Source organism: Schistocerca piceifrons, chromosome 1 (genome assembly GCF_021461385.2).
Source record: "Schistocerca piceifrons isolate TAMUIC-IGC-003096 chromosome 1, iqSchPice1.1, whole genome shotgun sequence".
NCBI classification, from domain to species: Eukaryota; Metazoa; Arthropoda; class Insecta; order Orthoptera; family Acrididae; genus Schistocerca; species Schistocerca piceifrons.
The window spans coordinates 1,111,376,313-1,111,402,112 of NC_060138.1; positions in this window are offsets into that span (position 1 = coordinate 1,111,376,313).

Here is a 25,800-nt window from a genome sequence, read left to right on the forward strand (position 1 = left end):
AGGTAACTGCCAGTCATTACACCACGCATTTATTTTGTGCAAATCCTCATTGATTTGATCACAACTTTCGTGTGATACTGCTTTCCTGTAGACTACAGCATCATCGGCAAACAGTCTAAGGCCGCTGTCAATACAATCAACCAGATCGATTATGTAAATCGTAAAAAGCAGAGGACCTATTACGCTGCCCTGGGGCGAACCTGAAGTTACTCTTGTTTTTGTTGAAGTTACCCCGTCCAGGACGACATACTGCTCCCGGTCTGTTAGAAAATTTTCTATCCAACCGCATATGTCATTGAACATACCGTCAGCGGGCACTTTTTGTAGCAAGCGACAGTGCGGAACTGAGTCGAACGCCTTTCGAAAGTCGAGAAATATGGCATCAACCTGGGAGCCGGGATCTAGAGTCTGTATCATGCGCAAAGGGGGCCAGCTGTGTCTCGCGTGATCGCTGTTTCCTAAAACCGTGCTGGTTTCTGCAGACGAGCTTCTCAGAGCCTAGAAAGGTGATTATGTCTGAACACAAAATATGTTCCATGAGTCTACAATAAATCGATGTCAGTGAATATGTCCTGTAATTATGTGCATACGATTTTCTACCCTTTTTATAGATTGCTATGACCTGGGCCTTCTTCCAGTCCAGTGGAACTTTCCGCCGTTCCAATGATTTCTGATAGATGATTCATAAGAATGGTGCTATATTTGTAGCACAGCCAATAGCATTAGATGTACTCATAATGGTTTCAGCTTCGTCTGCTAACAGATAGCGTAGTGGCATAGCTACCTGAGCGCCGTCGATGTATAGCCTGTAATAGGGAATGCTCGCAGCCAGAACGCTCAGTGTGGTGCAAAAGTGAGAAGCAAGCAGGCAACCTTACTACGGAGGCGTACTAGTGCTGCCTACAGGCAACTTAGCGAATCTGAAAGGAGTCAAATTGTGGCCTTCGCAAGGTCCGTATGAGCAGTTGCCAGCGGGCTCGTGCGCATGCGCAGAGCTGAATTCTCGTACGAGCAGTGCCTTCCTCCCGCTTCTGGATACTTGAAGCGTGGCTGTTTGCTGTATGAGAAGTAGCAGCAAGTAGCCAGAAGCTACCCGGAAAAAATTTTCTGGCGCGCCCAAGCTGCCAGATTCGCGCATGGGCAGAGCAAGCTGAGTTATAGGGGGGGGTCCTTCCTCACCTGACCCGTGTTCCGTGTATATGTTTCATGTCTTCGTTTACAGCTCCCACGTCAAATGAAAACAATACAGATTTCTGTGGCCGGGAGCCTATAATGGATTATACTGTAAATGATGAAAGTATGTGAATGCAGCTTGCCGCTAACTTGGTGTAATGTCTCTCACACATAAACCTGTACAGTAAAGTAAGGGCCTCCTGTTTTATCTTTAGGCTGATCCGTGATAAGACAGGCAAATAATTATACTAATGGAGGATTCTGCGTATTTTCTCTAATTTCATTCGCTCTCTCTCTCTCTCTCTCTCTCTGTCCTTTATCTATATACAGTTTTAAATATAATATTTCATTACATGAACTCAGCCCAATAGAATCTCTGGTGGAGCCCTTCGTCTTAATATTCAGCGGCTGGCTTGCTGTAAAAGATCTTTATATCTATTATTATTGTTAAGCGCTGCATTCAGTTGGGAAAATCGATCGTTTGAACAATTCGTTCATTTTACGACAGATTTAGAATTTCAGATGTGTCCGAAGCCTTTTTGGACGATTTTATAAAATCTCGGTGATTGCAGGCTCTCTTCGTCACAACTGAAACTTCCCCACTAATTACAGGGCCAAGACAATCGTCAATGATTCAGACAGAGAACTCATTCGTCATTCACTCTAGAATAAAAGGGTCACAAACCTTATTTCTGAGGAAAATTGTATATTCAATCCATCTACATTACATGTTCCGTTTTCTGTTGATTCCCAGTCTTACTTAATTTGCGTTTACAATTTTTCTCTCTCTTCAAATAACCCGCTAGTGGCAGAAACGTTAATAGCTCGCTTTAGCGAGAAGAAGAGCAAATCTGTCTCTTTTAGCAACCCGACAATCTTCCAACAGATACTTCCCAAGCTGTCCTCGTTATCCGTCTATAATAACCATGGAGAATACATATATGTATCTCTGTTATTCCAAAGAATAAACGTACTAGAAAAATACCTTGGCGTCGACGAGCTGTCGGCGCATATATTACTAGAAAATCCGATCAGATACTTTTCAAAAGTGAATAAATGTGGATGATTTGATTGACCATTATTAATTATTGCGTGGTAGAGGGTAATTTTCCGTGGGGAGATTACAAGCCGTCAAGTGAATTAATATACATTCTCATAATCATGAAAGACCAAAATAAGTTAGTACTTTCAATTTTCTGATTTTATATTATTTCCACGTTATTAGCAATCAACTATTAATGTCTTAATGAAGCTATTTCTGTCCGTTTTATGGAGAAATTTGCTTCAGTTAATTTTTTTTCTGCTGAGGCAGATAGTTAATTTGAAACGAAGTGTTTCATTCCGCACTATTGGCTACTTCCAACCTCGTTCAATTTAAAGTACAAATTTTCATTTCTGGGACGAATGACGTTATACCATAATAAAGAACCAAATATGAGTATACAGTACTGGACCTCCAAGAAAATTCGTATCACGAAAACCGCATGAAAAACTGAATATCTTCAGAGTGCATCTGGACATAGAAATGTGCAATTAGAACGGAATGAATCATTTTAGTATGGTTTATGAAATTCCGATGCTGCTGGAGTAATCTCTGATGTCCTTTTATGATACTGTAAGATGTCTTAATGCTATATACGTACGAACATACGTAAACATTGACTTGAAGCTGACTAAGTAGGCAAATTTGGTCAGTAGTTTTGAACTCGATATTTTGTTTCAAATATGACAGCTGTAGCAGAATTTTACAAATCTGCCTTCTGTAAAACTGTTTTTCGATCACAAGGTACTTGTCTAGTACTTCCTCTAGGCCTGAAGTTATTTCTTAATTTGTGTTTACGTCTTAAATTTATAGAATGCCATTCTATGCTAAATTTTAGACTGGCGGCATACCGTGTTTTATCGTTTTAACTCCCCACATGGCTTCATATTTATTCCTAGAGTAGAATATAAACTATCAGTTGTACAGTTTCTTTGCCTCAGAGACAACTATGTTAATTTTTTCACATTTTGAAATAGTCATGAAATTTATTGTCCTTTATTCCGGTGTAAGCTACACAAGAAACTGTCTCTTTTTTTGTTGCAAGAAATTTGTATTCCATCCTACTAGCTTTTTGCAGTGCTTTGTAGATGTAAACCTCTTGGAAATGCTACATAACAATATTGCAGAGTACGAATTTAAAAAATATCTGTCAAAGTCACCCCTTGTCAAAATTTTATGGTACTTCAAGCTGTGGAGTCTAATTTTGAAATGATATTTTGCCAAGAACTGCTTCCTTATCTGCATCCTTTATCTGTGTGGGATATGATAAAACAATTGCTCTAAGTACAACTCCCCATCGCACCCCTCTCAGATTTAGTTATAAGTTGGCACAGTGGATAGGCCTTGAAAAACTGAACACAGATCAATCGAGAAAACAGGAAGAAGTTGTGTGGAACTATGAAAAAAATAAGCAAAATATACAAACTGAGTAGTCCATGCCAAAGATAGGCAACATCAAAGAAAGCGTGGGCTTAGGATCGCCGCGGTCCCGTGGTTAGCGTGAGCAGCTGCGGAACGAGAGGTCCTTGGTTCAAGTCTACCCTCGAGTGAAAAGTTTAATTTCAAGTCTATCCTTTTTTATTTTCATACAATTATCAAAGTTCAGGCACCCACACATAATCAACTTCGCTCTCCAAAATTCCAGGACATGTTCAGATTTGCTTGGACATATGCACAATTTTACGGTCTACACACGGAAAAATTTGAAAACGTTAAAAACATATGTTTTGACAGAGCACGGGGAAAACTGTGCGACTGTGAAACTGTTGCATTCATTTGTTACAGTTTATGTGATAAAGTCTTATGTTTTCGTCAGTTTTTTGGGAGTGATTATCACATCCACAAGAAAACCTAAATCGGGCAAGGTACAAGAATCTTTTTACCCATTCGCCAAGTGTACAAGTTAGGTGGTTCGACAACATATTCCCGTCATGTGACGCACATGCCGTCACCAGTGTCGTATAGGATATATCAGACGTGTTTTCCTGTGGAGGAATCGGTTGACCTATGACCTTGCGATCAAATGTTTTCGGTTCCCCATGGAGAGGCACGTCCTTTCGTCTATTAATCGCACGGTTTTGCGGTGCGGTCGCAAACCACAGACACTAAACTTATTACAGTGAACAGAGACGTCAATAAACGAACGGACAGATCATAACTGCGAAAATAAAGAAAGTAAACTTTTCACTCGAGGGAAGACTTGAACCAAGGACCTCTTGCTCCGTAGCTGCTCACGCTAACTACTGGACCATGGCGCTCCTGAGCTCACAGTATCCTTTATGTTGCATATCTTGCACATGGCCTTCTCAGTTTGTATATTTTGCTTATTTTTTTCATAGTTCCACACAACTTCTTCCTTTTTTCTCGATTGATCTGTGTTCAGTTTTTCAAGGCCTATCCTCTGTGCCAACTTATAACTAAATCTGAGGGGGGGTGCGATGGGGAGGTTCCCTTGTCAGTACGTCCTCTCGTGAACATGCCTCACGGCTAACCTGGTCACATGATGTCCCACCAGAAATACGACGAAAAGCGTATGAGCAAAGCAAGCACCAAGCACGGGCTGCCTAAGTCATCGTAGCTGCGCATGCGCAAGTACAGCCTGTTGTCTGGCGCTTTCTGGTAACTGCTCAAACGAACCTACTCATAGGTTAGGTTTTGGACGTCCACGCAGTACAGACGCACGCCGGGATCGCCCCATTGTAAGGGCAGCTGTGGCAGATCGTACAGCTGCCACAGCACAGATAGGAGAGCATGTGGTACCAGACGTGTTAACACGAACTGTTGCGAACCGCTTATTAGCACTGCGACTACGGGCACGCACAGCTCTAGCTCGTCTTTCACTCACGCCACACCTTCGACGTTTACGGCTAGACTGGTGCCGTCAGAGAATCACTTGGAAGACAGAATGGCCCGCCGTGGTCTTCAGCGATGAAAGGGATTCTGCCTGCACGCAAGCGATGGTCGTTTGCACGTACTATATAGATCTGGTGAGCACTGCCTCGTGCATTCGTCTGACACACACTGGCCCCAGTCCACGCTTTATGTTATGGGGTGCAGTATCCAAGATGCTACTCCAGGCAGGCGTAAAATGAATGTGCGGAGAATAATAAACGCTAAAATGAAGATCTGGCCCTGTCTGATTACCCCGTGAAGCAGATCTTAGGATCTCTTAATTCTATAAATTACAATCTAAACATAAATGAGTGATGAAGGCAACTAATCCTTCTAAATGGTAATCGTTGTTCCTGCTTATACAGTGTGTTACAAAAAGGTACGGCCAAACTTTCAGGAAACATTCCTCACATACACAGAAAGAAAATATATTATGTGGACATGTGTTCGGAAACGTTTACTTTCCATGTTAGAGCTCATTTTATTACTTCTCTCCTAATCACATTAATCATGGAATGGAAACACACAGCAACAGAACGTACCAGCGTGACTTCAAACACTTTGTTACAGGAAATGTTCAAAACGTCCTCCGTTAGCGAGGATACATGCATCCACCCTCCGTCGCATGGAATCCCTGATGCGCTGATACAGCCCTGGAGGATGGCGTATTGTTTCACAGCCGTCCACAATAGGAGCACGAACAGTCTCTACATTTGGTACCGGGGTTGCGTAGACAAGAGCTTTCAAATGCCCCCATAAATGAAAGTCAAGAGGGTTGAGGTCAGGAGAGCGTGGAGGCCATAGAATTGGTCTGCCTCTACCAATCCATCGGTCACCGAAACTGTTGTCGAGAAGCGTACGATCACTTCGACTGAAATGTGCAGGAGCTCCATCGTGCATGAACCACATGTTGTGTCGTACTTGTAAAGGCACATGTTCTAGCAGCACAGGTAGAGTATCCCGTATGAAATCATGATAACGTGCTCCATTGAGCGTAGGTGGAAGAACATGGTGCCCAATCAAGACATCACCAACAATGTCTACCCAAACGTTCACAGAAAATCTGTGTTGATGACGTGATTGCACAATTGCGTGCGGATTCTCGTCAGCCCACACACGTTGACTGTGAAAATTTAGAATTTGATCACGTTGGAATGAAGCCTCATCCGTAAAGAGAACATTTGCACTGAAATGAGGATTGACACATTGTTGGATGAACCATTCGCAGAAGTGTACCCGTGGAGGCCAATCAGCTGCTGATAGTGCCTGCACACGCTGTACATGGTAAGGAAACAATTGGTTCTCTCGTAGCACCCTCCATACAGGGACGTGGTCAACGTTACCTTGTACAGCAGCAACTTCTCTGACGCTGACATTAGGTTTATCGTCAACTGCACGAAGAATTGCCTCGTCCATTGCAGGTGTCCTCGTCGTTCTAGGTCTTCCCCAGTCGCGAGTCATAGGCTGGAATGTTGCGTGCTCCCTAAGACGCCGATCAATTGCTTCGAACGTCTTCCTGTCAGGACACCTTCGTTCTGGAAATCTGTCTCGATACAAACGTACCGCGCCACTGCTGTAGCCTCGTGCTAATACATACATCAAATGGGTATCTGCCAACTCCGCATTTGTAAACATTGCACTGACTGCAAAATCACGTTCGTGATGAACACTAACCTGTTAATGCTACGTACTGATGTGCTTGATGCTAGTACTGTTGAGCAATGAGTCGCATGTCAACACAAGCACCGAAGTCAACATTACCTTCCTTCAATTGGGCCAACTGGCGGTGAATCGAGGAAGTACAGTACATACTGACGAAACTAAAATGAGCTCTAACATGGAAATTAAGAGTTTCCGGACACATGTCCACATAACATCTTTTCTTTATTTGTGTGTGAGGAATGTTTCCTGAAAGTTTGGCCGTACCTTTTTGTAACACCCTGTATATTTATTGTAGATTTAAAAAAAACCTTATATTACAAAGTTCACATTTCCTAAGTAAAAATACTAATCAATTGCCGAACTCGGCCCCTTATTATGACTGCGTGATCTAATATCAATAATGCGAAATGGTTCAAATGGCTCTGAGCACTATGGGACTTAACTTCTGAGGTCATCAGTCCCCTAGAACTTAGAACTACTTAAACCTAACTAACCTAAGGACATCACACACATCCATGCCCGAGGCAGGATTCGAACCTGCGACCGTAACGGTCGCGCGGTTCCAGACTGTAGCACCTAGAACCGCTCGGCCACTGCGGCCGGCTAACGCGAAATGACTGACATCACCTACGTACCAAACACTAGAAGACACTACTTTCAAAGATGATCTACGGTGGTGTGCAACCTCAGTGGAAATAAACTGACGTGATCACAGCCGTTTAGCTTTTATAGCTCTAATAAGTCGATATCACCGTATGTACTGCGTCTGGTGCGTCGGCGAGCTGGTTCTTGCACACATCTGCTTCGATGGAAGAACTCCAGCCACAGAAATAAAAACTCTTTCAAGTACTAGGACGGCAGAAGGCGGTCCTCTGACTAATATACTCTAATACTGTCTTCTCCTCTCTGTGTTCCACAGATGAGAAAGGCGAACTCCCAGCCACAAGGACGGAGCTCAGATAACGTCTCAACGTAAGTACAGGCAGAGAAAGTGTTCTCAATTACTGAATGCTGCGTTCTCAACGACGACTTCCAACCCGGAGGTGAAGTCCAGAATAGTATAGGTTAGCAACAGTACAGTGCCCAACTGTTCTAACTATAAACTCTCCTGAGAGCAAAGACACCAAGTCCCTCTGTCCCAACAAAGCCGATATCGGACGACCGTCACACATAGGCCCTCACAACGGAAGACCACGTCTCTCCAGCGCTGGCTTTCCAGCAAGGCTCGGCTCCCCACCATCGTAATTCCTAAAACGAATCATATTCCTGAAACCACGGAAGATTCTTCCGAACGCCGACCAACCATATTTTAGTCTTTTGTCATCCAGCGCGGGAAGTTTGCGAGGAAAAACCTATACTCGTGCAATGGTACGCTTCTGAGTAAAAATCATTGGGAATAACCCAGCCTGGCCGGCCGGTGTGGCCGTGCGGTTCTAGGCGCGTCGGTTTGGAACCGCGAGACCGCTACGGTCGCAGGTTCGAATCCTGCTTCGGGCATGGATGCGTGTGATGTCCTTAGGTTAGTAAGGTTTAATTAGTTCTAAGTTCTAGGCGACTGATGACCTCAGAAGTTAAGTCGCATAGTGCTCAGAGCCATTTGAACCGTTTTAACCCAGCCTGCGTGGTTTCCGATGTGCCGCTTCTTCGTTCCTTTCACCTGAGTCCAAGATTTGCAGAGTTCCCGGTTATCCCTCCGGTCCTGCTACAATAGCGGCCGGCCGTCACCCTATTGTGCTCCAGAGCTCAGGTGCCACGACGTCCGTCAAGGTACTTTCTGTGTTTAAGTAGGGCCAACACCTGTGCGGGCCTTCCACCCAGAGCTTGAGTTCTGCCTGCCATTTCATCTCCAATGGCATTCCAACCTCTACTAGTATAGGCAATCATTCATTACGCCGTTTTTATAATAAAGACATTCCGTCACCTTTCATGCAATAAGCGTTAACAATTATTTACAAGACATACGTGACAATGTCAGTCTCCTTTATATATTCGTATATACGGTGTACAACCTGTCACATGATACCTAATTGTGTTTGTAGATCACGGCAAAGTATGTGGGTGATTTCTTGCAAGGTGCGAAATTGTAGCTACCTTACAAGTAAGCTACAACTCTACCCAGTGTTCGGTACGTGCAGAATGTTGTTAGACCCGTTCATTTCCTGTTCTTGGAACAGGAAGGTGATGTGTTCCTCCAACAGGACAACGATCGCCCAAACACTGTATGTGAAACTCAACGTGCTCTGAAAGACGCGCAGCAACTTCCCTGGCCAGCACAATCTCCGGATTCTTCTCCAATCAAGCACGTGTGGAATATGATGGGACGAGAAGTGACTCGTGCGAATGATCAGTCGACAACTCTTACAGATTTACGAGAACAGGTCAAGCAGGGGTGGCATAACATATCCCAGGGCAGTATTCGCCACCTGTACAACCGACTGGATTCCACAGTCATCGCCTGCACTGCCGCCTATGGAGGTTACGGGTGTTTCGCCATGGGTCGATACCAGATACCTCAGAACCGGTTGTGCCATTGATCTGTTAATGTTATCATTTCAGGTACTCCATATGCACTGCTGCAACAATAAATCTTCAGTGAACTGGAAATCTCTGAAAGGGTGCACCGATTATTTTTCGGCAATGTATAACTTAAATGACCATTTCTGTTACATCCCTAGAAAACTGGTTCTGAAAAATTAAACAGCAGGCAATCTCAGGCTTTTCCAAACAAGTGCATTATCCGTACTTTGCCATAAAGGCTGAGGACCACGACGGCTCTTGGACGCCACATCGAGTGTGTTCAAGTTGTGACGAACGATACCGTATATGCTCAGCATGAGGTGAACTCTTCCCGGTTTGCTGTGCCACTGGCATGGAGGGAGTTTCGAAATCACTTTGATGACAGCTGCTTTTGTTTGTGTATTATACGAGAACACAGCGTTAAACTCGAAAAGGAAATGTGTTACTTAATTTCATTCAGCATAACCATGTATTCGGAAAGCCTCCAACTGTGCGCTTCTTGATTTAAAAATGAAACACTGCGTCAGTTAGGTTTTTTTTCCATGGTCATCATAACGTGTTTGGAGTATTTATTCTCACTGTCAAATACAAATATTAATATAAGTATGTGTGATGTTTACACGTCGGTCTTTACGCCTTTCTTGTGGTGTCGTCTGCCGAGGGTAGGCTGTCCCTCAAGCAACTTACTGTACAACAGGCCATTCGTCAGCATTACTATCACTCAAGTCAGCGTTACGTTAACTACAGGAATGTTGTCAACAAAACTAAAACCCTCAACAATAAAACCACTCCATAACAAGCATCATACCAGACATCTGAAACTATAGATTATTCCCACTATTATCTAGCTTTCGTAAAATGACCGAAAGTGACAAGTGTAAAATGTGTTTTAGCTCTGCGAAAAAAAAATAAACTACGGGTAAAATCTGAAAATTGCTCCAGGAATAACAAGTCGACTGAAACTGTTGTCATGGACTGTGCGGCTGGTCCCGGCGGGGGTTCGAGTCCTCCCTCTGGCATAGGTGTGTTTGTTTGAGCTTAGGATTATTTAGGTTAAGTAGTGTGTAAGCTTAGGGACTGATGACCTCAGCAGTTAAGTCCAATAAGATTTCACATACATTTGAACATTTTTTTGAAACTGTTGTCTTCGACTTCTCGAAGCGGGTCCTTAATACTGCAGACCAAGCTGAATAAAACTGTGGACCATTTATACATTTACGTAAATCCTCCGATATCATCAATCACAATCTCCTGCGTAGGAAATTGTATGGGTATGGTATCTACAGAGCTGCTTACAACGGCTTTCAGCCTTTGTTTTCTAAAATCTTGAGCGTGGCTGCAGCTTCAGCAAATGTGTGACAGTAAACATGGACAAGGTGAAAATATCAGCCAGCCAGTTGCAAGTAAATATGTATTGAACTCTTGATCCTGATTTCGTCAGTTTTAAAATTGTCTTCTTCAAAAGGTGTAATGCACACTAAAAATTACAGTAATGGATACAAAACTATAAAATACAAGCTGACAATATTATTCCAGCAGACCCGCTTCACCCACAGGCTCATAAGGCAGCCTTCTTCCATTCCGAAATACACTGAAGAGCCAAAAATACTGGCATAGGCATGCGTATGCAAATAGAGATATGTAAACAGCCAGAATACGGCGCTGCGGCCGGTAACGCCTATATAAGACAACAAGTGTCTGGCGCAGTTGTGAGATCGGTTACTGCTGCTACAATGGCAGCTTATCAAGATTTAAGTGAGTTTTAAAGTGGTGTTATATTCGGCGCGAGAACGATGGGACACAGCACCTCCGAGACAGCGATGAAATGGGGATTTTCCTGTACAACCACTTCACGAGTGTACCGTCAATATCTGGAATCCGGTAAAACATCAATTCTCCAACACCGCTGCGGCCGGAAAAAGAACGGGACCAACGAAAACTAAAGAGAATCGTTCGGCGTGACGGAAGTGCAACCCTTCCGCAAATTGCTGCAGATTTCAATGCTGGGCCATCAGCAAGTCTCAGCGTGCGAACCAAACAACGAAACATCATCGATATGGGCTTTCGGCGCCGAAGGCCCACTCGTGTACCCTTGATGACTTCACGACACAAAGCTTTACGCCTCGCCTGGACCCGCCAACAAAACATTGGAGCCGGCCGGGATGGCCGAGCGGTTCTAGGCGCTACAGTCTGGAACCGTGCGACCGCTACGGTCGCAGGTTCGAATCCTGCCTCGGGCATGGATGTGTGTGATGTCCTTAGGTTAGTTAGGTCTGAGTAGTTCTTAGTTCTAGGGGACTGATGACCTTAGAAGTTAAGTCCCTTAGTGCTCAGAGCCATTTGAACCATTTGAACCAAAACATTGGACTGTTGATTACTGGAAACACGTTCCTAGGTCGGAATAGTCTTGTTTGAAATTGTATCGAGCGGATGGATGTGTACGGTAGTGATCTTATGAATCCATGGATTCTGCATTTCAGCAGGGTACTGTTCAAGCTGTTGCAAGTTCTGTAGTGGAATGGTGCGTGTGCAGTTGGAGTGATATGGGACCCCTGATACATCTAGATACGACTGTGACAGGTGACACGAACGTAAGCATCCTGACTGATCATCTGCACCCATTCATGTCCACTGTGCATTCAGACTTGGGCAATTCCAGCAGGGCAATGCGACATCCCATACGTCCAGAATTGCTACAGAGTGGCTCCAGGAACACTTTTTTGAGCTTTAGGTAATACGTCTTACAAGATCATCCACGTGCTGGCTGACTAGAACATATGGCTGTAAAGTTACTTTCTCCACCAACAACAGTCTGAAGAAAAATTTAGTACACACGCTACAAACTAAAGTAGAACCTTTTACGAACTCTGGCGTCTACAAAATGTTATGTAATAGTTGTTCCAGTTATTGTAGAGGGCAGACTGGAAGGGCTTATAAAGTCGGGTGTGTTGAGCTCCTACTGGGAAATAAAGGTGAAAATGCGTATAATCTACTTTTGCAGAGCATTCGCTCATTTCTAGCCATTCTCCAAGGAAATTACAAGAAACAGTAATCCTACGTAAAGAGGTAAAAGGCTAAAAATTAGTTTTGCTGGAAGCACTTGAAATATTAAAACATTTAGCTGCGCATGGCCGCACAGTACTCTACGAGGTCTGTTCAAAAAATTCCGTAACATTCGTAATTTCGAGCCAAATAGTATTTTGAGGCGAAATGCAGTTTACACTAATTAGGTTTAATAAGTTTAGCATGTTCCCCTCCCCCCCTTTACAGTATATAGGGGAACTCGGGGCAGAACGGGTGAAAGAGTATTATTCAGCCGCCTCCACTGGCAGTGCTTGGGGAGAACTCGTAGTAGTCAGTGCTTGTTGATATCTCGTGGGAATCAGTGCTTGCTGAGATGTGGTAGTGAAGAGTGCTTGTCGAGAGGTCGTGGTGGAGAGTTCTTGTTGAGATGTGGTAGTAGAGAGTCGGTGTGGAGATATATTGTAATGATTAGAGTGATTTTGGTCAATATATGAAGGTAAAAGAAAAAAATTTTCCTTTTCTTTTTATTATCTCAATGTCTTAAATAATGCAGCATTACAGGTTCAGTCAACAAAGCATCTGGCTTGTGTTCTTGTATTAGAGTGTAATTCTGCTTTCCTTACGCAATTATAGTATTTCTATTTTTTTAATTACTTCAGTATAAATGATATTTAAAATTTCTGGTCTTAGTGAAGAAGAACCGTGCCAGATGTGTACGTTGAATCACACTTCCACACACAGAACAGCTACACTTGTGCTTTGTTGGATTCGTAGGTTTTATGGTTGCTGGGGACTTAATTAATTAATTGTATTAACGAAAATTTTCATTTCATTCTTTGTTGTTGTTCCATGCAGTCAGATTGCGGACAAAAACTAGTCAGGGCCAACCGTTTACGAGACACAGCGTAATCGGACTTACAGCTACTAAAAATATTTGCATTTTATTTAATTAAGCCCCCATGCACGTGGCGACCGCTGCTTCGGTTCGTCCCTTGGAATTCTTCTGATTGTAAAAATAGTAGACAGTAGTATTGTTGTAGTAATTTGTAGTTTATATTGCATGTGTAGATTTGGTAATTGGCATTCTTCTAATGGTATTTTTCAAAATTTAAATTTGTTGTCTTGTCTACGGGTTTGACAATTTAGTGCAATTATTTCAGTTGTTCGTTAATCGTGTTTGAGGGAAACATTTCGTGTGAATGGTATTGTTGGAGATGAGGAGTCATTGTGTGTACTTTTCGTACAGTGACGAGTTTTGTATGTTTTGTAAATGATTACGCGATCGATGAAAAAGGCGAAAATGATGAATAGTGAGAATGACGAAATTGTTAACATGGCGAACTCGCCAATAGAGGAAAACAGTATGATGGATAATGAAGTGGAAAACAATGTAATAAGTCGGGAAGATAGTCCGGAACCATTTCAAAATTTTTCTCAATCAGAAAATTCACAGAATACGAGATTAACGATAGAAGATTCTGGAATGGTATTGAACACAGATAGCTTTACAGCTATGACGAAGGAAACTGGTTTTGCGGGAAATGTTAGGGGCGAAAAGAATTTCGAGCAAGTTAATATGGAGCAGCTGATGAGTGCAATATTAAATTTGGGAGCACAGTTACGATCTGAATTAAAAACAGATAGGGGAACAATGGAGCAGTTTCGATCTGAATTTAAAACAGAGATAGGAACAATTAAAACAGAGATGGGAACTTTGAGATCTGAAATTAAAACAGAAATGAAAGCAATGACAACACGGTTATGCTCACAAATAGGATCAAATAAAACAGAGATGGAAACAATGACAACACGGTTAGACTCACGAATAGAGACGTGTTTCAAAAACATGAAAGATGAATCAAAGAAAGAAAGTAGAGAAGAAGTACAACCGATTTTGAATGCTCACAATAATAGTTTAATTTCAATAGAAATTAGACAAGGGGAACAGGACAGAGAACAGGAAGAAAGAGATCGCGTGATAGTACAAAAATTTTCAGAATTAAATTTACAACGTGCACACGATAAGGAAGAAATAATTGAAAGAATCGAGGAATCCGTACCAAATGACAGAATAAATAACTTAACGCAACAGTGTGAACAGTTAACTACTAAATGTGACAACACCGAAACCCGAGTCGCGACATTTACAGAAGACGTAAATAAACAGAAAGAACAATTGAGTGACTCATCGGAAAGAGTTGAGGAGATCTCAGATAAATTGACAAGTGTTAGTTTAGCAGAAGTGTTTGAAGAAAATAATTTGTTTCATTTACGTGATGCAACAAGAGAGCGCCAGGCGCGTGAATTTAACAATAATGGTCATTGTGACTGGGACAGACGCGGTAGGTCTTTGTCGCCGCGAGGCGAAAACTTTGACTATAAACACTTTTTGACTGTTCGGAAATTTAAGATCTTCCGCAATTCTAAGAATGACATACATCCATGTGCATGGTTAGATCAATTTACGTACACACTCGCACCAAATTGGCCACTAAGTCACAAACTGGAAATTATGTGTGGCTATTAATGTCCTCAGGGGATTCACTACACTAAGTGAATATGTGCCGTAGCATGCATAGGGCCCCGAGCTGTAGTGGTGCTATTTCCCTTTTAGTTTTCTGCACCGCTGCCTACTCTTTTACTATTCTTTGCATCTGTCAAAACAACTCTTCGACTATCAATCTATCTAGACAGTAGATAAACAATAGCTGGATATGACTATTTTACCTAAAAGTGATTTCGGAAATTACCGTTTGGACTTACTGTATCTTCTGCAGCATTCATTCGTAGCTTAAATGAAATTTTACCTGTTTATCTTCGTGACAATGTTACTTCATATGTTGACGACATTCTTATTGCTAAACGTTCTTGGAGTGAGCATAACAAAATTTTGGATTCATTATTACGTATTTTGCAAGAGTCGGCATTACAGTGAACTTAGAAAAATCTGAATTTGGTCGTTCTCAGGTGAAATTTCTCGGTCCCATTATTTCTACAGAAGGTATTCTTCCTGATCCAGAGAAATTAGACGCTCTTCGTAATTATGCCGTTCCTACCACAAAACGTGATGTTCGTAGTTTCCTTGGTGTCTGTAATTTTCTTAGACACTTTGTTAGATTGGACGATTTGGCCATAACTCGTTTTTGCGATCTATCTGGAAAGTTCTTTTTAAAGAAAAATCGCTCGACAACTCTGTTTCGTTAGTTTGTATTCCTGATGAGTGGGTTAATAAATTGATTTGGTACACGCATTTCAGTTATGCACACTTTGGTCCCAGAAAATGCTTTCATAAATTACGAGGAAATTGCTGCTTCAGTAATATGGAAAAACGTATTCGATCTGTTATTGCCAAATGCAAATTATGTCAAAAGGCTAAGCCGCCAACAATTTCTCACAGAACACCGTTGTTTCCTATCATTCCAGTGAAATTAAAGGACATGGCTGCAGTTGATTTGTTCGGTCCAATGGTTCGTTCTACTAATGGTTTTGCGTACATTTTCATAGCAGTGGAGTTGACATCAAAATATGTGTGTTTTACACCGTAACGCAAAGCAATGGCTCGTTCAGTATCTAATGCTTTCATCAAACATTTTCTTAAAGAAGTTGGTCATGTTGATAAGGTTATATCAGATAATGGATCACAGTTTCGTTCTAAAATTTGGCTTCGTACTCTACGGCGTCGTAAAATTAAACCAATTTTCATTTCACTTTTTCACCCTCAATCTAACGCTTCAGAGAGATGGATGAAGGAAATCAATAAATTGTGTCGTCTTTATTGTCATCAGAATCACAGAACATGGGATCAGTATCTTCATATTTTTCAAAACATTCTGAATGAACTTCCTAATGACTCAACTTCTTTACCGCCTATACTGATATTAAAAAACAAAGCACCGACAAATCGCATTTCTGAAGTCGTTCCTTTTCCGCCTTCACGGAAACTGCAGCATTCTGAACTTGTCAACCTGGCTCTACAAAATATTGCATCTGCAGCTGCTAGAAGAGAGAAATCAGCTAAACGTCCTGGTCGTTTAAAAACTTTTTCAGTTGGCCAAAAGGTGTTAATTAAGTCTCACCATTTGTCTCACAAAGGAAAGGGCTTGTGTCGCAAATTTTTTCTGCTTTATAACGGTCCATATAGAATACGCAAAATTATTCATGATAACACTGTCTAAATAGAAACTCTTAAATCTCGATGCTCTAAGGGAATACATCATATATCAAACGTTAAAATTTTTGTGGAATGACATACTTTCGAGAAACCAACAGTTTACGTAAACATGCAGAGAATACAAGGATACCGCGCTGTGTTTTGGCGGCGGCATATACTCAAAGCAACAGTCAAGTCTGCGCGCCGCACAAGGCAGTCGTTGACCGCAAACAATTACTTCCTACGTCATGCGCCTACAGCTGATCGAGCACTCAGTGCGAATGCACTGACAGCCGTAAACAAATACACAGACTAATTTCTCCGATTAAATTCAGTATAAAGCTATAGTGACTTGATGAATTATGTTATTAACATTCAGTATTTTTAAGGATACGGTTCTATAAAATATTTAAGAACTTCAGGTAAATTCTGTGTGTCTCCGACGTTAAGACGACTTGCTATCGAGAAATTTTCAGGAAGAATGTAATTTCGAAGAAGAAACTAAAAAGATAACTATTAATTGAGTTTATTTTTCAGGTAACATATTTCCACTTAGGTACGTACTTTAGACGTAATTTGCTGCTCGCGGTTACGTGATTCATACTTTGTGCTAATTTTATGTTCTATGAATTTACTTGTGAAGCGACGTGCTTGCGTACATTTGCTGATTTTTGTCAATGTTTTATTAATGAACAGGGTTGTTATTTGTATATATTATGCATCGCTTGGCGGCACTGTTTTTTCACTGATGTCATATTTTTTTTAATTATGTGCCTGCTGTGCTTATTTATTTAAATTATAATTGTCACCTGATTCGTTGTGCTGTTATGTATGTAAGTTATACTTTGTGATTTATCTGCTTGCGCCTTCATGTTTACTTATTAAGATGACATATGAACATTTATTTGCTTATGCTGATATGATGCTAATGACCTGTTTATTACGTAAGATATATGTTTACTGCTATGCGTATGGATTGCATATTTATACATTTCTGTTTGTCGTCACAACTACTCTTTGATTTGGTATATATAAATGCTGATATACTGTGTATGAACATAGAGTTTAGGTCACACTATTGTATTAATTATAGATTGTTCGCTTGGCAGAGCCTCATTGTAAGAATTTTGCTGCATCCACTTGTTGACATTCTGTTCTCAATTGGTATATTTACTCGCTGTTGCTTGTTTTGCTTACGCTCAGTGCCTTATATTTTTAAGATAAGAAAATGAACTGCTATAATTCGACGAACGACATTAGTACAAGAAACTTCATAGAAGTCACATGAGCTGAGGTTTTATGGAAGCTGTATAAATTTATGCTAATAGGAAGGAAGCTAACGACATGACATACCAAAGCTAGGTTTAGACCATTGACAGTTATTACACTGCATTTTTCGTGAGCAATTGAAATAGGAAGTGACACTTGACACAAGAAATACTCCAAATGTTTGCTTCTGTTTGCCATAATTCTTGAAGTGGTGTACACACTGTGAAATATTATGATCATTCACACTCCGTAATCGTACTTAATTACTGAGAGTTATTCGAACTAAGTCTGTTAGAGGTCATGTATGCATTTCTTTTGTTTATAATTGATAATGAGTAGAAGATTTGGGTCAGATGGATTACACAGAGGTTGTGTGTTGACAGTGTGTCTTCGGATTGTATGGGATGATGAGACTTGCATTAGGATTTTATCTGTACTTGTTCGAGGAGACTGACTAGAGGAAAGAGTTGTTATGGAAGTGAAATGATATTGGCGATAAGGTTTATATGTGTCGACGTATTGAAGAGGTATTATTGAGGTATTGAGATTATATGAAGTTGATGATTATTGGAGTTTTGGTGGACAAGAGGTAAGGTAAATGCTATTAATGATAAGGTTTATATGTATCGATGTAAGAGGTATTATTGAAGTATTGAGATTATGTGATGCTGATGATTATTGGAGTTTTGGTGTATAAGAGGTAAAGTAAGTGAGGAGCATATTTTTTTTTTTGTTGGTCTATATGGAACAAGGAGGATGAAGATAGCAGACTAGAACACTAAAGTAGAAGGAAGATTGTATACACACACTTTGTTAAAACACTAAGCAGTATATACTTTTCTTTGAAGAGAGGAAGTAATTGCATATCTTGGCACACTGACAGTTGTTCAGTAACAGTACATTTGATTTGCTTGGCAAACATTAGTCTTGACATGATGACTATGACGTTGACTTAACTATTATTGACTGTTATACATTGCTGCCACTCCTACTTGATACACATGTCGAACATCAAATCTTGGACAGAGTTACATTTACACAGTTAAAACTATTCAATTACACAGTAGTACTAAATGTGGATGAAAGATGAGTGAGTGTGTTTTGTGTGTTTTCCTTTCCTAATCCTACCCACCTATCTCCTAAATATTATTTTATTTGTTTGTAGTGGCTTGCACTGACACCCATAAATATTATAGGTTTACTGATATTTGAGTATTTGTAATAGTTAATATGACAATTATCTGATATCATTTGTGTGTTTATTAGAATTTATATGTTTAGTGTGTAAAAGCATTTGTATGTGTATTCAAACTATTGTTCATGCCTGAACTGTCTGATTAGTGATGGTGATTATTATGAACTGTTACCTGCACTTGTTCAACATTGATGTGTGACACTTATAAATGTTTAATTTCTGCTGATGAACTGTGTGATTAGTGATGGTGAATATTATGGACTGTTACCTGCACTTTTTCAACATAATGGGTGCCACTTAGAAATGTTTAATTTCTGCTGATGAACTGTGTGATTAGTGATAGTGAATATTATGGACTGTTACCTGCACTTTTTCAACATAATGGGTGCCACTTAGAAATGATTAATTTCTGCTGATGAACTGTGTGATTAGGATAGTGAATATTATGGACTGTTACTTGTACTTTTTCTACATGATTGGTGCCACTAGGACATGTTTAATTTCTGCTAATAAACTCTGATGAACAGTGTGATCAGTGATAGTGAATATTATGGACTGTTACTTGTACTTTTTCTACATAATTGGTGCCACTAGGACATGTTTAATTTCTGCTTATAAACTCTGACGAACAGTGTGATCAGTGATAGTGAATATTATGGACTGCTCTCTGGACCTGCTCATCTTTGCTGGGTGCCACTGATGAACTGCTTCTACTAAAATAATGTGACTTGTTGCTGTGTGTACCTATTCAACATTGCTGGGTGCCACAGATGGAACTGCTTCTACTGAAATAATGTCACCTGTTGCTGTGTGCACCTGTTCAACATTGCTGGGTGCCACAGATGGACTGCTTCTACTGAAATAATGTCACTTGTTGGTGTCTGCGCCTGTCAACATTACTGGGTGCCACTGATGGAACTGCTTCTACTGAAATGATGTCACCTGTTGCTGTCTGCACCTGCTCAACATTGCTGGTGCCACTGATGAACTGCTTCTACTGACATAATGTCACTTGTTGGTGTCTGCACCTGCTCATCATTGCTGGGTGCCACTGATGGAACTGCTTCTACTGAAATGATGTCACTTGTTGCTGTCTGCACCTGCTCAACATTGCTGGGTGCCACTGATGGACTACTTCTACTGACATAATGTCACTTGTTGGTGTCTGCACCTGTCAACATTACTGGGTACCACTGATGGACTGCTTCTACTGAAATAATGTCACTTGTTGCTGTCTGCACCTGCTCAACACTGCTGGGTGCCACTGATGGACTACTTCTACTGACATAATGTCACTTGTTGGTGTCTGCACCTGTCAACATTACTGGGTGCCACTGATGGACTGCTTCTACTGAAATAATGTCACTTGTTGCTGTCTGCACCTGCTCAACACTGCTGGGTGCCACTGATGGACTACTTCTACTGACATAATGTCACTTGTTGGTGTCTGCACCTGTCAACATTACTGGGTGCCACTGATGGACTGCTTCTACTGAAATAATGTCACTTGTTGCTGTCTGCACCTGCTCAACATTGCTGGGTGCCACTGATGGACTGCTTCTACTGAAAAGATGTCACCTGTTGGTGTCTGTACTTCCTCAACATTGCTGAGTGCCAGATTAGATTAGATTAGATTAGATTAATACTTGTTCCATGGATCATGAATACGATATTTCGTAATGATGTGGAACGAGTCGAATTTTCCAATACATGACATAATGAGGTTAATTTAACAACATAATTAAGTTAATATAACAACTTTATTTTTAGTGTTTTTTTCTTTATTTTTTATTTTTATTTTTTCTTATTTTTTTTTATATTTTTGTTTTTTTTTTCTTTTTTTCTTAATTTATATCTAAAAATTCCTCTATGGAGTAGAAGGAGTTGTCATTCAGAAATTCTTTTAATTTCTTCTTAAATACTTGTTGGTTATCTGTCAGACTTTTGATACTATTTGGTAAGTGACCAAAGACTTTAGTGCCAGTATAATTCACCCATTTCTGTGCCAAAGTTAGATTTAATCTTGAATAGTGAAGATCGTCCTTTCTCCTAGTATTGTAGTTATGCACACTGCTATTACTTTTGAATTGGGTTTGGTTGTTAATAACAAATTTCATAAGAGAGTATATATACTGAGAAGCTACTGTGAATATCCCTAGATCCTTAAATAAATGTCTGCAGGATGATCTTGGGTGGACTCCAGCTATTATTCTGATTACACGCTTTTGTGCAATAAATACTTTATTCCTCAGTGATGAATTCCCCCAAAATATGATGCCATATGAAAGCAATGAGTGAAAATAGGCGTAGTAAGCTAATTTACTAAGATGTTTATCACCAAAATTTGCAATGACCCTTATTGCATAAGTAGCTGAACTCAAACGTTTCAGCAGATCATCAATGTGTTTCTTCCAATTTAATCTCTTATCAATGGACATACCTAAAAATTTGGAATATTCTACCTTAGCTATATGCTTCTGATTAAGGTCTATATTTATTAATGGCGTCATACCATTCACTGTACGGAACTGTATGTACTGTGTCTTATCAAAATTCAGTGAGAGTCCGTTTACACAGAACCACTTAGTAATTTTCTGAAAGACAGTATTGACAATTTCATCAGTTAATTCTTGTTTGTCAGATGTGATTACTATACTTGTATCATCAGCAAAGAGAACTAACTTTGCCTCTTCATGAATATAGAATGGCAAGTCATTAATATATAATAAGAACAACAAAGGACCCAAGACTGACCCTTGTGGAACCCCATTCTTGATAGTTCCCCAGTTTGAGGAATGTGCTGATCTTTGCATGTTACGAGAACTACTTATTTCAACTTTCTGCACTCTTCCAGTTAGGTACAAATTAAACCATTTGTGCACTGTCCCACTCATGCCACAATACTTGAGCTTGTCTAGCAGAATTTCATGATTTACACAATCAAAAGCCTTTGAGAGATCACAAAAAATCCCAATGGGTGGTGTTCGGTTATTCAGATCATTCAAAATTTGACTGGTGAAAGCATATATGGCATTTTCTGTTCCAGAGAGCTATTACACAGGTGGCTGAGAATCTTACTTATCTGTTGAGAACAAGCTTTCAGTATTTTGCTGGAAATGCCATCAATTCCACGTGAGTTTTTGCTTTTAAGCAAGTTTATTATTTTCCTAATTTCAGAGGGAGAAGTGGGTGAGATTTCAATTGTATCAAATTGCATAGGTATGGCCTCTTCCATTAACAGCCTAGCATCTTCTAATGAACACCTGGATCCTACTATATCCACAACATTTAGAAAATGATTATTAAAAATATTTTCAACTTCTGACTTTTTGTTCGTAAAGTTTTCATTCAATTTGATGGTAATACTGTCTTCCTCTGCTCTTGGTTGACCTGTTTCTCTTTTAATAATATTCCAAATTGTTTTAATTTTATTATCAGAGTTGCTGATTTCAGACATGATACACATACTCCTGGATTTTTTAATAACTTTTCTTAATATAACACAGTAGTTTTTATAATTTTTGATAGTTTCTGGGTCACTACTCTTTCTTGCTGTCAGATACATTTCCCTTTTCCGGTTACAAGATATTTTTATACCCTTAGTAAGCCATGGTTTGTTACAAGGTTTCTTACGAGTATATTTAACTATTTTCTTGGGGAAGCAGTTTTCAAATGCATTTACAAAAATGTCATGAAATAAATTATATTTTAAATTGGCATCAGGTTCACGGTACATCTCATCCCAGTCTAACTGCTGTAGGCTTTCCCTGAAATTTGCAATTGTTAAATCGTTGACTGAACGTACTACTTTGGAGGACTGTTTAGTATTGCTGAATGGAGCTATGTCATATATTGTAACTAGCTGTGCACCATGATCAGAAAGACCATTCTCAACAGGCTGGGCATTTACCTGGTTAAACTTATCTTGGTCTATAAAGAAGTTATCAATCAGTGAGCTGCTATCCTTTACCACCCGAGTAGGAAAATCAATAACGGGTGTCAAATTGAAAGAACCGAGTAATACTTCAAGATCATTTTTCCTATTACCCTCTTTCAGAGAATCTACATTGAAGTCCCCACAAATAATAATTTGCTTCCCCCTGTCTGACAGATAGCACAACAAGGAGTCCAAATTTTTCAGAAATAGATGAAAATTTCCTGATGGGGACCTATATACAGTTACAATTATAAATGTGCCTTTATTTAATTTAAGCTCACAGGCACATGCATCTATATGTTTCTCTACACAAAACTTTTTTGTTTCTATACCTTTTGCACAATGATAACTTTTGACATATATGGCAACTCCTCCTTTCTCCATATTTTCTCTCATTACATGTGCAGAGAGCTTATAACCACTTACATTTACCTTATCCATATCGGTAACAATGTGATGCTCAGACAGGCATAGTATATCTATTTCATTCTCAGCTTCTAAATCTTCTAAACAAACCAGAAGCTCATCTATTATTCTTTAAACTCCCAATATTTTGATGAAATATACTTACATTATTTTTAATTATACTTTTATGAGAACCTTTCCTTATTCTAACATTTGCAGTACTCTCCTGTCTGAGTTTCTCATTGTGCTTAGGCCTAGTTCCTATACCAGTGGTCACATGGTGTTCAGAGAGGCAGATTATGTCAACTGGGTTGGGTGACTTTAATTCATCAATGCAATTACCTAGGACTGAGATACAACTTGGTGGAGATAAAATTTCTGGTTATTGGTGAAAATTTATAATTGGTAGCTGTGATTGGTGATCCAATGTGCTAGAATTGTGCTGTTTAATTTCTTTCCTAAACTGAAGATTTGTTTCAATCCTGACCTCTCGTAGAACTTGACATCTTTCTGTCTTACCTATCCTAAAAAAGGTGCTGCTCCAACACCTGTAACCACTGGTATTTTACCATTCATGGCTGTGCCTCCCCCCCTTAAATTTCCTGCTATTACCCCAGCCAGTTTCCCCTTCCCTTTCCTGTTGAGATGTAGGCCATGCCTGGTATAGTCCCACCTACTGAGATAATCAACAGGAACCACACCAATATGAGCCCCCGCACCCGACCCAAGCAGCCGTTCCAACTCCAAATTAACTCTCCCAACAGAAGAGTTCAAATGAGGCCGGTCATGGCGTCTCAGGACAGATACAAATTCAACATTGGTGTGTCTCGATGCCGATGCAATCTTTACCAGGTCACACTCTATACTGTACCCAGGATCTCTGTCGATGCTGTTCCCTGGCCCTCCCACAATAACCACGGTGTCTTCCCTGGTAAATCCTTTACAGAGTGAACCTAAATCCTCTGTCACCTGATCCAGACTAGCACTTGGTTTGAAAAAATTTGTGACCTGGTATTCTGGTCCTAATTCCTCCTGCAGAAGTTGGCCTACACCTCTGGCATGAGAACTGCCTAACAACAAAACTTTCTTCCTTTTCGATGACTTTCCTACATTCTTTTTCAATTTCCTATTGAAAGTTTGTTGTGTCCTGTCTACACCTACCTCTGCTTGAGGCTCATCAGTTTCTAACTGAAGCAACAGGTCAAACTTATTTTTGACATTCACCACAAAACTATCAGACTTAGTTCTAGGCCTGTTCCTTCTGCTACCTGTTGCCACTTCCCACCTCTCTTTGCCCTTCTCCCTCCTTAACCTGTCCAGATCTTCCCTAGCCTGATCTAGCTCAGCCTGAAGGGCAGCAATTTTCCCCTCCTGTTCCACTATCTTCCTATCTCTGCTGCAAATCCTACATAACCACTGATGAGCCTGATCCACTTTCCCAACACCCACGCCACTGCAGTCCCCCCAGTGAAAAAAAACTACTGCATCCATCACACCAAACCCCGGAACTAACAATTCTACGGCAAGTCAGGCACTTCTCACTCATGGCAAAAATAATACTTTAGCTAGAATAAATCAATTAAATTACCGAAAATCAAAAAAGACGTTACAAGAATTAAGCCTATTCACAAATGTATATAAGCAAGTTTCTGATTTAAAATTCCGCTGTTTTTCTGAGATCTGTATAAAACAACGAAGGTATACGCTATTTATTATATACTTCACTCGATGGAATGAAAAAAAGGACAATTAAACGAGATACTTTAACTTTGATTCTCCAAAAAGTTACGAGAATTAGGTCCATAAACAAATGTATATAGGCAAGTTTCTGATATAAAGTTACGCTGTTTTTCCGAAATCTGTATTAAAATAATGAAGTTATACGCTATTTACGGTAGTTTACTTATTTGTTACCGAGAAACTAGTTAAATTACCGTGAAATAAGAAACAAACACGTTTACAAAATTTAAGCCTAAGCGCGACTTCGCGAAGTTACGATCTTTTCGTGTTTTCTGAAAAAATACGCAAAGAAAAGTCAAACCTTTAACGGCAAGACTAAACGATACACTAATGCACGTATTTAATTTGTTGTCGGCGTTAAACTAAATTATATTCCTGTCTAAATCACTTAACTTTCTGGAAATGGTTTCTGGCGTCACTTACTCGGCGGCCATCTTGGAACTGCTTCTGCTGAATGATGTCACTTGTTGGTGTCTGCACCTGTTGACCCATGCTGGGTGCTACTGCTGGAACTAATCATTGAAAACATTTTATGTGAACATTTGTATAAACTGATAATTTGTGTATTGTGTGAACTATTATGTATAGTCACATGTATGAAAAGAAGTTGTATTGCTTACTGTATTTTATATATTAGGTTATTGAAAGGTCAGTGCAAAGCCAAAATTTTAACTAATTATGTGATATTTAGGTATTAATATTATCTTTTTTTGTCTTTATTCTTGTGGACGAATTTGGTGGTATTTTCACCACCAATGCTGGCAAAAATACCATCAAATTCTGGCCCGTGGAGG